The sequence below is a fragment of the Athene noctua genome, chromosome 1 (assembly GCF_965140245.1).
Source record: "Athene noctua chromosome 1, bAthNoc1.hap1.1, whole genome shotgun sequence".
Classification (NCBI taxonomy): Eukaryota; Metazoa; Chordata; class Aves; order Strigiformes; family Strigidae; genus Athene; species Athene noctua.
Window position 1 is genome coordinate 55,264,519 of NC_134037.1, and position 14,786 is coordinate 55,279,304.

General features: G+C 37.5%; 1 protein-coding gene across 4 annotated transcripts in view; it reads right to left on the reverse strand.

Annotated features, from left to right (window-relative positions):
- The window catches only part of HS3ST5 (heparan sulfate-glucosamine 3-sulfotransferase 5), a 209,745-nt gene that overhangs the window by 120,735 nt on the left and 74,224 nt on the right, over nt 1–14,786 (reverse strand). The window lies entirely within an intron of this gene.

Sequence of the window (14,786 nt, forward strand, 5' to 3'; positions counted from 1 at the left end):
AGTTATACTGGAACAGATATTGTCCCCTAAAGCCAACATAATTTGAGAAAGAAAATTTTCCTGGGTAAGGAAGAACATCATACAGTAAAGTCAGGCTGTTCTGCTGACTGCTATGCTTGCAGCTTGCATGCAGAAAAGCAGACTATACCCTGAAAAAGAGTGATACAATGAAGTGCCAGAACGGTATCTCCAGTGGCCCCATCAAGAAGATTTGCTGGCACCAATGTTGCCACCTTAAACTGCTGCTACACACACAACCTATCTTTCTCTGCAGAGCACTGGCTGTACCCAAGCACCTGGTCATTTCCTCCTTTCACAGGACAGATAAATTTTTCCTAATGCTACATAACTGACTGTGTAGCTTTTTCAGGGAAAGTGCTGATGCAGCAGTTCTGCCTGTGGATCTGCTCAAACTGCCAAAACTCAAACAAGGGATGTGTAAATTTTGAAACATTTTAACTCACAGAGAAATCTCTTTCTTGACAGATAACACTGATTTCAAATGTGCACTCTTCTCTTCTGCTGCTCCCACAGACAGCACATGATAAGCTCTGTGACAGTGATTGCAATCCCTGACATAAACAGCTGGATTGTTATCAGTGCACTGCCAGCAGAAGCCTATTTAATCTTGTGAAACATGCAAGGTCATTTGTTACATTACACTTTTAATTGTCAAATTTCTCTGGGAAAAGAAGTTTTACTCACTTCTATTATTATTCTCCTAATTTTTTAGTTCAGTGATAAAACTTCTCCAGACAAAGGAAGAAATGTGACAATTTTAATTTTAGTCCATTAACTAGACATATTACTTCTACCTTATCAACAATTATCTATTACTTTGCACAGTCATGCATTAGCAGCCAACACAGAAGGTTATACAGTCAACTTTAGCACTCCACAGATATGTATTTTCCATTATTACTGTACTTGAAAAGCTCTTCTCCCTGGGGGGCTTCTAATGTGACATTTAGCTTGAATCCTAATGCAGCTAAACTCCATTAAAACTATGTACATGGACTCAAGGGCAACTGTAAATAATGCAAAAATAGATCAATACTAATGTTGAATTGTTTATGTGTAATTCTCACGGAGCTCTTATATTTGTGAGTCCAGCCACATCCCATGTTGTAGCTTCTGACTGGCTGATCCTTCTCAGTCATGGCAGGGACTTCAGAAGTGTGCAACACCAGCATTGTTCTTACACATCATATACGAAATATAAGGAGAACTGCATTCTCTCTTTCTAAGTATATATAAGGATATATAGAGGATATATTCTCTAGAATATATTCTTCTCTAGAGAAGAATAAAGTTAAGTACAGAAAATAAATATAACGTACCTTCAGTGTTGCTCACTCTTGTGGGGCTTAACTTTCCAATCCTATTAGGTGATTTGGTTTTATTTATCTAGACTTTCAAGCATAGACAGACTAGGAAAACAACTATGATTTATTCTAAATCTTAAAAGAAGCACACTGTGTTTCTATTGTACCTGTCATGTCAGTAGACTGTATTTGTGCATGTATATGCCATGCTAGAAAAAAGTCTACCATTCACAACCATTTATTGAAAAAAAAAAATTAAATCTACTTTTGGACCTCAAAATTACAACCCTATTAAGTAATAATGAACATTTAGTTCTTAAAGTATATATTTTTCTTTTAAAGCTAACTTTCCATGAACAAAGCCATTTAATAATCTTCTAAAGGTGTTCTATTCAGAAATCATTCTGAATTATGCAGCTTCCTGGACAGTAAAACACCTTCATTCTCCTCCCCTCCAGCCCCATTCTGTTTATCTGTTGTGATTTTTCTTGTTTCGCTTTTCTTCTCACCAACCTTTTTAGGAATATCAACCAAAAAGCTGCTTTTTCAAACACCAAAGTAAATATGATTTTGAGGAGAACAGCTCCTTGCAGGGCTCTAGCAGTATATTTTGCTCATTAAAAAGAAGCAGACAGATTGCTGATGAAAATTCTAATAAGCAATATTAAAGCATTAATACCACGAGCTCAGGATTTTGTACAACATAGCAAACCGTATGCTGCAGAGCTTGGGATCTCTTTCCAGCTGTCAGCTGACAGTATCCCTGGGTCCCTGCTAATTGGCGACACACCAAGGCAAACAAGTCAGCTAATTCCAGAACAGTGAACTGATTAACTTCGGGTGTATATACATATTTATAGAGTGTGGCTTTTGTTTCAATAATCAAAAATACATTTAGTTCTCAATTTTAAAAGTTGTGGACTACAAAATTATTAATGTCATAAAAACCCCCCAGGACTAAGTCTTTCAGCTAAATGTTTCAAAGCTGTACTAATGTCAGACAGAGAGAATGTACATGTATGTAGAAAACTGGGACTATTCAGTCATTATATCATTCCTGTTTATTCATAAAAGCATCACAATTACCTTTTCACTAGACTTGATAAAGAAAAACCAGGTATTTTGCAAGAATATAACATTTTTGCTATTTTAGTACTGAAAAATTACATTAAAATTGACTAGTTTTATTTTTACTTTTTATCTCCTTAAATTCATACACTTACCATAAAGCCATAAACTGATAATGTCTTTTTAGATCTATAACATCGTATTTACTTTGATTTTCTTTAGTGAAAATATGAATGATTAGTCAGCAGATGACAGTCTCCACTGCCATGTACACTGGACAGTCTCTTCGTTCCACAGTTTCAAACCTAATGTTTGGATGGTTCAAGATCCTATTGAGCAGTCAGGAAAGCGGTTCTACTTTATGACCAGAATTTTGTGATTTGGTAAAGAAAGAAAACTGAAGAAATGAAAGAGCTGGAAAAGTAAAGCAACATCGATAGGCACGCTGCAGGGTGACTGCCTTAGAAGCTGTAGATGGTGAAGAAAAATGGTGGTCTAAAGCAACTTCTATTTTGCTCTCATGCATGCCTGATCCCCTAATAAACCAGAATGTGTAACCAGATAGACCCTTGTAAGGTCCATTCTTTTTTATGACCATGCTGAGAGCAACTGTGGTATATTTTTAATACAATAATATTGAATAACAGAGGCATGAAGAGTTCTGAGAGCAAGGACTGGAACCCCAGATCTGGCTAACAGCATGAGTGTCTTCAATTTTAAACCAGAAATGGGTCTCTTCTACTTGTTCTTCTAGCTCCACCACTTTTGCACTCCTCGTTTCAGTGTGGTCAAATTACAAGGGAGAGCTGGAAGATGCTTTCACAGAGAAAAGTCCATTAGTCTGACAACGCTCTTCTGGTGTGGGGAGCTGTGATTTTATACTCGTTAAAGATGGGAATGGCCTTGAGATTTGGCCTCCCACTTCCTAGACCAAAACAAAAGAACACATCTGTGGTTACAAGTAGAATTATTGTGCTGATACATGGTTAACTATCATTAGTTGTTTAATTTCGAAGGGAAAAAAAAAATATTATCAGACCCTATTTTCTGCTCAAAGGTGGACAATAAGTGTTTTGATTGATATTTTGCCCTGTGTTCTATGGGCAGGTTTTCTATACATTTGTGTGACTTATCAACAGAAAATCAATCATCTTGACCACAAATAAGTTCAATTCACTGAGAAGACTGGGGACATCACATTATGCTTTGTTGTTATAGGACTGAAGACCTTATTCTAGGACTACCTCTCTACCATATCTTTTATAATTTAAAGCAATTCCACATTAACAAGCAAAACTTTCTGCACCAAGTGCTTGCTACTGTGAATTGCCAAACGCCTTTCCTTCTAACAGGTTTTCCTATCGGTAAAATGATAAATCTGGGAATGATTTTTAAGTGTTTTAGGGTTTTTTTGTCCCCAAATCTAGTCTTAATTATATATAAACAGTTGTCTCCCTGGAGATCATTGCGTCCTTTCTGAACACTGTCCACACTCATTAAATTGAGCCATTAAACAGCACACCACACGGCTATGGCTTCATGCAGGAGCAGGAATCCTAAAAGATAGGTATTCAAATATTAAAAGATGATATGCAATATTTTCTGGTCCCTGAATTAGAAAATCAACAGAGGAAAGGTTTATGCTTATATAAGTATTTCAGCTTGAGTGTGACAACATTAATTATCCACTGTAACATGCTGATTTATAATTATGAAATCAGTAATTTAATTGGCATCTAATGCAGTAAAAACATTCCTGCCAGTGTCATTATCTAAGTGCTGGTGTTTGATGCTTTCAAACTTAGTTAAGCTGTCAAAAAACATTATTCTGTTAAATGCTTATACCTGCAAAACCGATAACTATTTGACAAAAATATTTTAAAAAATGCTGCTACATGACTGCTGAAGATACTATCTACACATTTCAAACAAACCAGACAAGCTTATTGCCGGTCATCAAGCATATGTCTCACTGTTGATAGAAATAGTGAATATCTATACTCCTTGGGAACAGAAGCTGCCATCAAATCACATAAAAATGATTGATATGTGGATTACTGATTATGTCAATCTGACCATCAGAGCTTCATTCCTGGATGCAACTGCACATTGGCATCCATGTGTTTGTAGATTTGTGATGGGGTAGTATGAACTAAAGATTAATGTAGCACCCAGCAAAAGATGAGAGTAGCCACTTCAGTGAAGCAGAGATGAATGGTACAAGAGCTGCGATCAGATAAACCAGTTCACTATACTTGAGGTACTGTATGCTAAAGAGCCTGAGGACTAGTTTTATTCCTGTTAGTCCTTTGACTCCTGAACTAGAGATCATAGCTAGAACAGCAGGCAGTTCTTCAACCTTGTAGACTTGGGTGAAGGGCCTGATCTTCAGAGAGGGAGTCACGCAAAGGGAATATATCAGAATAACCTTAACAGGACAGTGATCTGCATGAGTGATGCTCTGCCAAAGGAAGAATCCAACTAAAAAACTGGTTACAGCAGGTGGTACAAGGCAGGGAAGAGAATAAAAACCCCAGTGCTGTAGTTAGTAAATCATCCCACAATGGTTTCTTAGCCCTGCTCTACATGACGTATTGTGCCTGTGTAACTATTTCTGTGATGGAAGGGATTCCTTCTACTGAAATTGTTTTACCTCTCCAGCTGCTAATGGGACTGAAGTACTACCACTCTAAGCAGTTCATTAAACCCTGTGGGAATAAGCCTGAATAAGCAAGGTATAACTGATGACATAACAACATGAGCTGCTGAAATATTTAGGCATAATTTTCAGTTATTGCATACTGGCCTTTTTCAGCTTCCTGGCACAGTTGAAGCACTGCAACTGCTGAGTGTGGACAAGGCCATTTTCTCAGATCATTTTAGAATAGTGTCAATTCCTTACACAATATGTCATTTTGATATAAATAAAAGTATTCTACTAAAAGCTGCTAAGCTGAAGATAGTTATAAGTATACCCAGAAAAAATATAGTATTACCAGGTCTATGAGGATTCCTGAAGTCAGATATATAACTTCACATTAAAAGTATCATACTGTCAAATGTGTGTATGTGGAGTAGGATTCAACTGGCATTAACTAAAAGCTAAGCAACAAATTTCAATGGGAATCCCTCTGCAGCCAGTGGAGACATCTACCTGGGGTGCCCTGTCCCTTCCCAAGGTAGTGTTGCACAGTGTCTTTGGTTTTCTATCACCAAGGGCCTTCTACTTGCAACTCTGAAGCCTGCCTTTCACTCACAGCTCAAATCTCTCATTGAAGTCACTACAGCAATTTTTTCCCAAAGCCTTGTGGTAGTATTTTTCCATTGTTGTTCTCACATCCTTGCATCTGCAAGCCTCAAAGCTGTTGTAATGGTGTGTTCTCTGTGTGTGTGTGTGTGTGTGTGTGTGCGTGCGCGTGCGTGCCTGGGGGTGCTCAGCTCTGGACCCTGTTAGCCACCAAGGATACTTTTCACTTTGCCTTTTCTCTCTCTCCTCTTCTGTTTGTATCTTTCCCCCTAAACTACTTTGACTGTCACTGTATGCCACCAGCTATGGACCCTGCTGATAAATCAGTATACATGTGAATCTGCCTCCTTTGTGACACAGTAGGTGACTGATATTTTTTAGACACCTAATTTTCCAACAGTTGGAGTTAGGTCAAATAAATCCCACCCTCAGGCAGTGCTGACATGGAGGGAGCTGGCAGAAGCCCTTTCCTAACATCTGACTTTTAAATGCTTAGCTTATGTGCACAGTCCTGAAGACTGTAACCCATACACTGTAGCAACAGGATTATAGCCTATGCTGGTAGAATAACTAAATTGTTCTTGCTCAGTCTTGCCAATATTTCCCACAGTTTCCGTTCTGTTTGAAAGCAAGCCTCAGCCTCACAAGCACTTTTAACTTCTTTGGCAACATTAGTAGACCACAATCACAGAAGAATCGGAAATATGAGAAGTAAACTCTCTAGTTTAGCACTTGTAAATCAAGATTCTTAGGCTTCTTTGATCGCTATAAAAGAAATTAACTGCAACATGAAAGAGAAATAAATATAAAAAAATGTTATTGAAAAACTAAGCTATTATTTAGACAATTGAAAAAAACAGGATATGCAAAAGGATGCAGAATACTTAATTCCATTTCTTTGTGTATTTTCATTACCGATTGTCATTACTAAGAAGATTCACAATGGAAAACATCATCCCAATTTTTAATCACTTTAAATACAGATTGGTGAAGCATCACATAATTACCTTTTATTCTCCCTTTTGTACCATAGGAATGATATGAAAAGAGCTATTTTTAAAGTAGCATACTGCAATACATAATGGCCATGTATTTATAAAACATTAACTGTTAGTGAGACTCCTCAGCATAGTGATTTGTTACCCGTTGTCTAATGAAAATGAAGCCAATTCAAAGCAGTCACTGCTGCAAAAATACCAACTGCAGCATAGGGTACAGATTTTAATGAGACAGAGGACATCTTTAAATTAATAAGAAAGAAGTGCGAAATACAAAAAGTTTCAGATTAAGTATGCAAAACACAAAAGCCTTGAGTTACAGCATTTTAGAGAGGGGGCTGACCCACCAGCCTCCCAAACCAGGAAGACAGTGAGACATAGCAGAGCAAATTAGTAATACACAGACATAGTTATGTAGTTTCTGGACAAGCACTGATTCATATCCAGACTAAGAGAAGCCTGGGGAAAAAGCTCACCTGGCAGAAGCAGTCTGTTAAAACATTTGCTTGCTCATTTTGCTATTAGACATAATCCATAATTCAACATTATGTAGTTTGTTTGAGACAACTCAGTGTTGAGAGTGCCTATAACTTTCTGTGTCTTCTGATGTGCTTTCCTTAAAGAACTAGCTTCTCAGAGATACTTTTACTTAATTGTTGAGTTATAATTGTTAAGCATATTGCTGGCCTCAATAGCTGTGCTAAAATTTGAAAATATTATCAGAATATATAAAACCAGAAGGCAAATAAAAACAAGTGCAAAGGTTGTTGGCTTCTTTTAGCTTGTTTTTACTTTGTGATTTTTGAACAGCAAGGCTTAAGCACATGCTTATATGCTTAGCTAAACTTGAGCTGAAATCTGGTGTAAACCAGGGAAGTGAACTGGAATGAACAGGAGTCAAGCAAGACTTAAGGACTGAAAACTAAGGATATTCTCAAGGACTTTCTGGAATCAGCACTTCGCCTGTCTTTTGCACAAGCTAATTTAGATTCTACTTATCTAAAATATAATTCAGCTACATATTAAGTTATTCAAATTGTTCAAAAGTAATTGCTGAATACGTCGAGAAATAAAATGAAGCAATGTTACAATGTAACATGTGTCCAAAAAATAAAAATAAGTTAAAAACTATATAAGGAAAAAGTAGCTTTCATTTATATTGAAGAAAAGTTACTTCACATAAATAGTAAAAGTAGGTTAAAGCCAAGGGAAATCCTGAACCATGTTCAACAGCATTAAAACTGACACGACATGAATGATTGTCAAAAACTGATGGGATCTGGCAATGTTAAGAAATATTAAGTAGGCAAGAGATTTTTTATACTGTTTTACCACTTTTGACAGTTTATATACCTAGAAAGAAGGCTCATTAATAGTTATAAAATGCAACCTATTCAGTTTTGTTTCATATTCTCTGAGGCACTTCAGAAGCAATGAAAAGATGATTTGGGCTCAAGCAAAGGCTTTTATGGTAGCTGTCAACTTGGCCAAATACTGTTTTGAGCAATCTGGACAAGAAGTTTGACAGTATACTTAATTCAATACAAAATTAATAAAAGCAATTCAAAGCAAAAGCTTTTTCTTAAGTGGGAAGGGAAAGAGAAGGAATCCGCTGTTTCCAGACAGTTTTTGTCTTTCTTTGTTTCCTGTTAAGGACTAAAACCCATTCATTTTGATCTACAAGTTCCATTTGGATGAATGACTGCCTCCAGGAATTAGCCTGTATCTGAAACACCAGTTTCTGAAATGAAAACCAACATCTTTGATACTGACTCATTCATCGACTTGGGGTTATGTGAACACAGCATTTACAAGTTTGTTCTCTTCCATTTACATTTAATAAAATATGGTTGATTGTCACTTCCTGCTTTACCCAAGTGACACACAGTTTTTGTTTTCTAAAACCACTCCTGCTTCTTTATTCCACCATCCCCCATCTTCCCCTCACTTGATAATTTCTATTCTACAAGAAGAATGCCACTCAGGAGGGAAATAGTGGCACCAAAACGTCAACACTGGGTCTTAAATTGGTTGATATAATTTTTACTTGACTATTAGGACCAACATTGCCTTAGTATTTACGGTAGATAATGATATGTCTATCTGAAAAAGAACCTGTGACCTACATAAAAGAGGATCAGAAGTAACTATGAGGTCCAAAATTCTCTCCCCCTGCTCTTTGTAGAATACAGAAGTTTTGGAAGACTATAAAAAGATAAAATATGGTATTAACCACAGAAGCTTTTATATTTTATCAAGAGACACATGATCAGCAAATGTTGCTGTATTGTCTGAAGATGCATTTGAACTCCAAAACACAAGTTCTCAATACACACACTGTAAATATACACACTGGAGCAAGAAAAAAAGAAATTTAAGGCCATGCAAAATAACTGCTCCCGCTGTCAGCATTTGTGATTTTTCCTTTCTCCCTAAGGGCTGATTGCTAACAATGTACACCACCTGTAGCTTCTACTGATGTAGTGAAAGAAGCTATTCCAAGACCACAAACTTACTTTGCCCCATTCAGAGGTGTGTTTGTATCCACAAGATCACATTCTCCAGATTAAAAGTTTTCTGATAACATTTACAATATAATAATTGTTCCAAAATACTATAATCTGGATGCCAGCAACCCTTGAAAGGAAACCAAATATAATCACTTTAATAGGTGCACAAAAAACCCCCGTAAAACCTCAGTCATTGAAGAAGTAAAGAAAAGAGCAAAGTCAAAGCAGCAAGAGTCACAAGAATGTGAACAGTGTCTCACATCAAAAGTATATTTGTGAAGTATTGTGCTGCTCCACTCAGGTACCTGACCTAAGAAAGACCTGCACCTCTGGAACACAGATGTAGTTGAATGGGTATGACAGGATGCCGAGGGCAGCTGACCCTCCATCTCCCCATGCCACCCAGCTGCAGCCGTACTGCCCCAGCATACAACCCTGCACAGAGCTATAAAGACATCTCAGCTCACGTGGGGTTGATGCATCTCAGTAGTTTTTGCTGAAAAGGCAGCTCAGTCTGCACTTTCACATGTGGCTTTTTCCTTCCATTTGTGTCTATGCTGAACATTTCATCCAGATCTGCTGGTGTTTAAACCTGTGCAGTCTGGATGACTAAACAGGACTTCCTAAAATCTAGAGACTTTCATTTGGACCAGCACCCCTCCAATTTTGCAGTGAGAACACATGCTAAACCACTGATCACACCTTTTGCAATTCCACAGTTTCCCCCAACTTCATTCCAGGAGGCCAGAACAGGGAAGTGTTATCACAAGTCACCACAGCAACTCATATTTACTGCATCACAAGAGGCCATAAAAATGTACAAGTGCATTCATTGCTTATTTCTGCTCAGCAAAGTGTCCTCTCTTACCCTAAAGAGGGTACCCTGAAATCGCAGCAAAATTGGCAGACAGTTCTGAGGAGAGGCTGCATATCAGGGTCTCCAAACTAAGAGGGTCTTGTCCCAGGCTTAATTAACAAACACAGTTTATATGGGCAGACAGGGGAGAAAAAGGTGCTGTCAACATCAACCATCTCAGAGAAAGAGAGAATTTTTAGGCAACATGCTCTAATGCGGTGTGGTTGACATGTATCTCTTCAGTTATATAATGACAACTTTTAGTTATCTGACTCATATCCTACCTTTCAGTGTTAGGTATGAATCAAAGCCATCTCTGGTCAGAACGCATTATCCTTTGCCCCTGAAACACCATCTGATGAAACAAGAATTATATAAACTCTCAGAGTTTACATTTTAGGTACTAACACATTTTCCCTCAGTGGCAAATAAACAGCCTTGAAAAGTTGAAAGTAGAATTAATTATGAATTTACTTGTTCATGTAGAATAATCTGCCTTTAAAATAGCTCAGCATTGAAATTGCCTCAAAGGCAGAAACATCTGCTGTAGAGCACAAGCGCATACACCCTGGCTAAAAACAGAAACCTGAGATTTTGCTGTTGATCAGCTCTGCCTTTTCTTGTACTTAACATTACTGCCCAATTGCATTACAAACACTGTAGAAGTTTAGTGATTGCTCTGAGTGGCACCTAAAACACAATATGTAGGTGCGATGAATATGTGGATGTATTTAAATAAAATGACACTGTCCTAAGAAACCTGCCTCTTCAGCACAAAAAGCTCACAAATACATAGATCTCAGAAGAATTGTATTCAAGAAACAGATGGAAGTTTACATATTTTTCAAAACGAAAAGTGAAGCAATAGGAAATAGCCTGCAGAGAGCCAGACAATACAAATAGTTCACGAGTAGCTTACCACTCAGGGAGAAGGAGGGCAGGGAGTTAAAAAACCAAACAGTGTGCAAAATCTGTAGTCACTACAATATAATCTACTATTTGAGTTTGAGATTGCTTATTTTTCTTTACAAGCAGGAAGGAAAGTCCATTGTGACAGGGCGAGAGACACTAGCTGTGCAACTGAATACTGCTTGCAGTAATGACTAATCCAGTTAAAAGGAGCCTGCAGCAGGGAATGAGTTTGTTATGCAGCCTCTTGCCTTGAAACGACAGTTGGGCTTATTTTGAGATTGTTGAACTTCGGTAGGGTCTTTCATACCAATGTGAAAATGCATAGGAACAGGTAAATATACAAATATGCCATGTATGGACATTCCTTGCTACTTTGAGGTCAGTTGGCAACCGCGGGTCCCCAAGAAGCTTTGCAGCTTTGCCTATGTACTGCTCTAAGATAGCAGCTTCCAGCTTTGTTTCCAACATGAACAGAGCAATGGGAACATGTTCTCCTCATAGAGGCTTCTGTTCTTCATAGTTTCTAACCCTCCTAATGTAAAACGGGGTGAAGCTAGTTTCATTAGGTAGATGTTTGTGTGTTGGACAGACTCACTGGAAATTTATTGCTGTTTGCTGTTCGAACCTTCTCCAAGAGCATACTTGTTAGAAGCCTATAACTGCTTTCAGTACACATGCACAGACATGTTATAGTCAGCTCCTGATATTCTGGGGTAATGGGGGGCCCCAGACAATATCAAAACATGGATAACACAGAGCATATGTAATTGTAAGGATAAATAATGAGGAAGTAGGTGAGAAATGAAAACTTAACAACATAGTATTGGCTGTGGACCACAGGTAATCCTAAGTGATGTGGAAATGGCAACTTGCTTTGGAAACATTACAATACAGAGCATCATCTCATCCATGGTACAGTTAACTTGCAAGTCAGATAACTTTCCTATTCAAAAGCAAATACATTGAATTTAAATTATTGACTTAGAATCAGGGTAACATAACATGTCTTTCCTGATAGCTGCAAAGAATTTCAGACATCCTTTTCTCTCACTGTACATAATGAAGGAAAGAAAAGAAAAAAACGCTTTTATATACCTGAATATCAGAGTCCCATTTTGCCTCTGATAACAAACATGAAAATCCATACGAGATTAGGGGTTTTGTGATGTGCACCTGAGAAGCAGACAGCAGAATTTTTTAGCATAATAACTCACTGTTAGATTACCACTTCCCGTGCACCCACGACAGGGACCAGAAGAAAAAACATCTGTGCTTTTTAAATAGCTGCAAACTTACAAAAACCTTTGTAGAAATGTGGAGAGCCAAGGTCCCAGAAGGGCACAGTAGAAAAGAGCTTGTAGGAAGCGTTTTTAACCACTGATTTAGGTCTGACTGTGTTAACAGTTGACTATTAAATCAGACTAAATGTCCACCAGTGTAGTCCTACCTTGTCACTGGTTAAGGATAAAGAGGCCTGGATGTCCCTAGCTCTTCAGCCTGCACATGAGCAACACTACCTTTAAAAGGGAATGGATGTGGTACATGCAAGTGAAAGGGAGTAGGGAATGGTCTTACTTAGCAGTGGATTTACACAATCCACTGCCTGATGAATTGGAAATCAAGTGCAATTCAAGTGCAACCATTTTGGAATTCAAAAAAACAAGTCCTAAGAAAAATTACACATATAGGATTTAAAACAGCAATCAAATCACAGTCTATGGTACTGAGACCATAATGGAATCCTATTTATTGGCAAAACAAACCACACAGAGGGAGCATACTGAAAAGCCACATTAACTGATAAAATGCTAAGGAAAGTACTGTCAGAATAGGAACAAAGGAAAAATTTATTTGCAGCTTTGCAATACTATTTGCAATACTATTGCAGCATAGTTATGATGATAACTTAAATACAGGCAGGAAGATGCAGAGATATAGTCACTGCCTGCCTTCCTTCCTTCCTTCCTTCCTTCCTTCCTTCCTTCCTTCCTTCCTTCCTTCCTTCCTCCTTCCTTCCTTCCTTCCTTCCTTCCTTCCTTCCTTCCTTCCTTCCTTCCTTCCTTCCTTCCTTCCTTCCTTCCTTCCTTCCTTCCTTTTTCTTTTTCTTTTTCTTTTCCATTACACCTTCTGGACAAAGGAAGAGGAAAACCCCAGTTGAGGAGTTCCCCTGTGACATAGTTAGCTCAAGTGCTTTCCCCAAGTCCCACTGGCATATAGGAGCATATTGGCAGGGAAGGGACACGGTTATACTATTCTGGCAACCTCCATCTGGCGTATTTGTCCCAGGGGTGCTGCAGACAGCTGGCATTAGTTTCAATAGGCAGATTCAAACCTCTCTCTGGATCAATGTGTACAAATCAGACCCATAACTCTTGGTTGCTGGGCTTCTGCACCAGGCAGAATCTTCCACAATTGGGAAACAGAGTTTTGTCTTATTTGTTCACTTTTAAACCTAAAATATTATCCATTGTAACACCAGTTACTTAACATCATCTTCCTGTCTTCATCCTTACAAACTCAGGATATCTGAACTCTCCTAGCAAAAAGACCAACTGAGTTAAACTGAACCTCTTCTTCCATGGGCAGAACTGAATGCTGACACAGACTGGATCAATTATCCTTACAAGATTCTCCATGAACAAAATCGAGCTGAAATCATACCTGAAGAACCTGTGTGTTACCTTAAAATCTTTGATGAAGTAAATTTTTAAAAAAGCAAATGCTGTTACTTACTTCTTTGTCCCAGACATCCTGAATTCACATTTTGTTAATTAATTAAATTTGAGAATTTAAATACATTTCAATATTACAGCAGTCAAATAGCATATATGAAAATAGCATTAAATCTCTTGTATAAGCTGTTCATTACAAGCTGTATCATTATTCAAAACTATGCAATACTACAGAAACACAGACAACACAAATGGCTAAAAAGAGTAGTAATAAAAAAAGAACCCCTATTATCTATTACAGTGAAATTTTACTAGCATGAAGTCTAGCAGCCAAGAGACTTCTTTCAGACTCCTACATAAGGGGCTAATAAACTCACCCCAATGCTTCTTCATACGTTGGTCCTTGAGAATAGTCCCACTGAAATGAAAAAGCTTCAAATGTTCTTTTTTTCATTACGCTTAAAAAGGTCTTTTTTAGAAAAAAAAACTTTGAAATCATTCCAATATCTAAAACCATTGTAAAGGACACAATTACTGCTTCCATGGGAGATTTCTTCTAACAGAGAAGGGAATTCAAAAGTTGTCTTTTGAAGTTTAAAAAAATGCCTTCATTTATGAAAATTTGTTAATAGTATGAATAATAATACAGGACTAGACAGCAAAAATATTTTAAAAATAAATGTCAGGTTTCCCTTCATGCTATTTTACGTGCCTATCATTCTCTTAACAGTTACACATCAGCAGAGCACCTATGGAGCACAAATTCCAATTCTTTCATAACTCAGCTATTTACTGTGAAATTAGTGTCAAATATTTATGTTATAGTGAAAAATAAGAATTTGCTTGAGAAACTTCTATGTGGCATCATATCCAAATTTCATGTGGCAGTTTATTAGTATTTTGAAATATTATGATCAAAATTGGTCTTGAAAAAACCAAATAACCTGAAATATTCCCTCTTCTCCAATTCCATCCTTCATTCCCTTATGGCTAGCTGGGAAGCTGTTCGATTCTTTGATAAAAAAAAGAAAGGAATAAGATAGGCTTTTAGATCTATTTGGTCTAGCAGGACAAGCGATGTACAAATTTTTAATGGTCTGTTTCTTCCATTATCCATATACAAAACCTGATGGCTTCTCTAACAGAACTTTATTTTCTCCCTTTTTGAGACACTGTTTGCAGTGAGACACTCGAACTG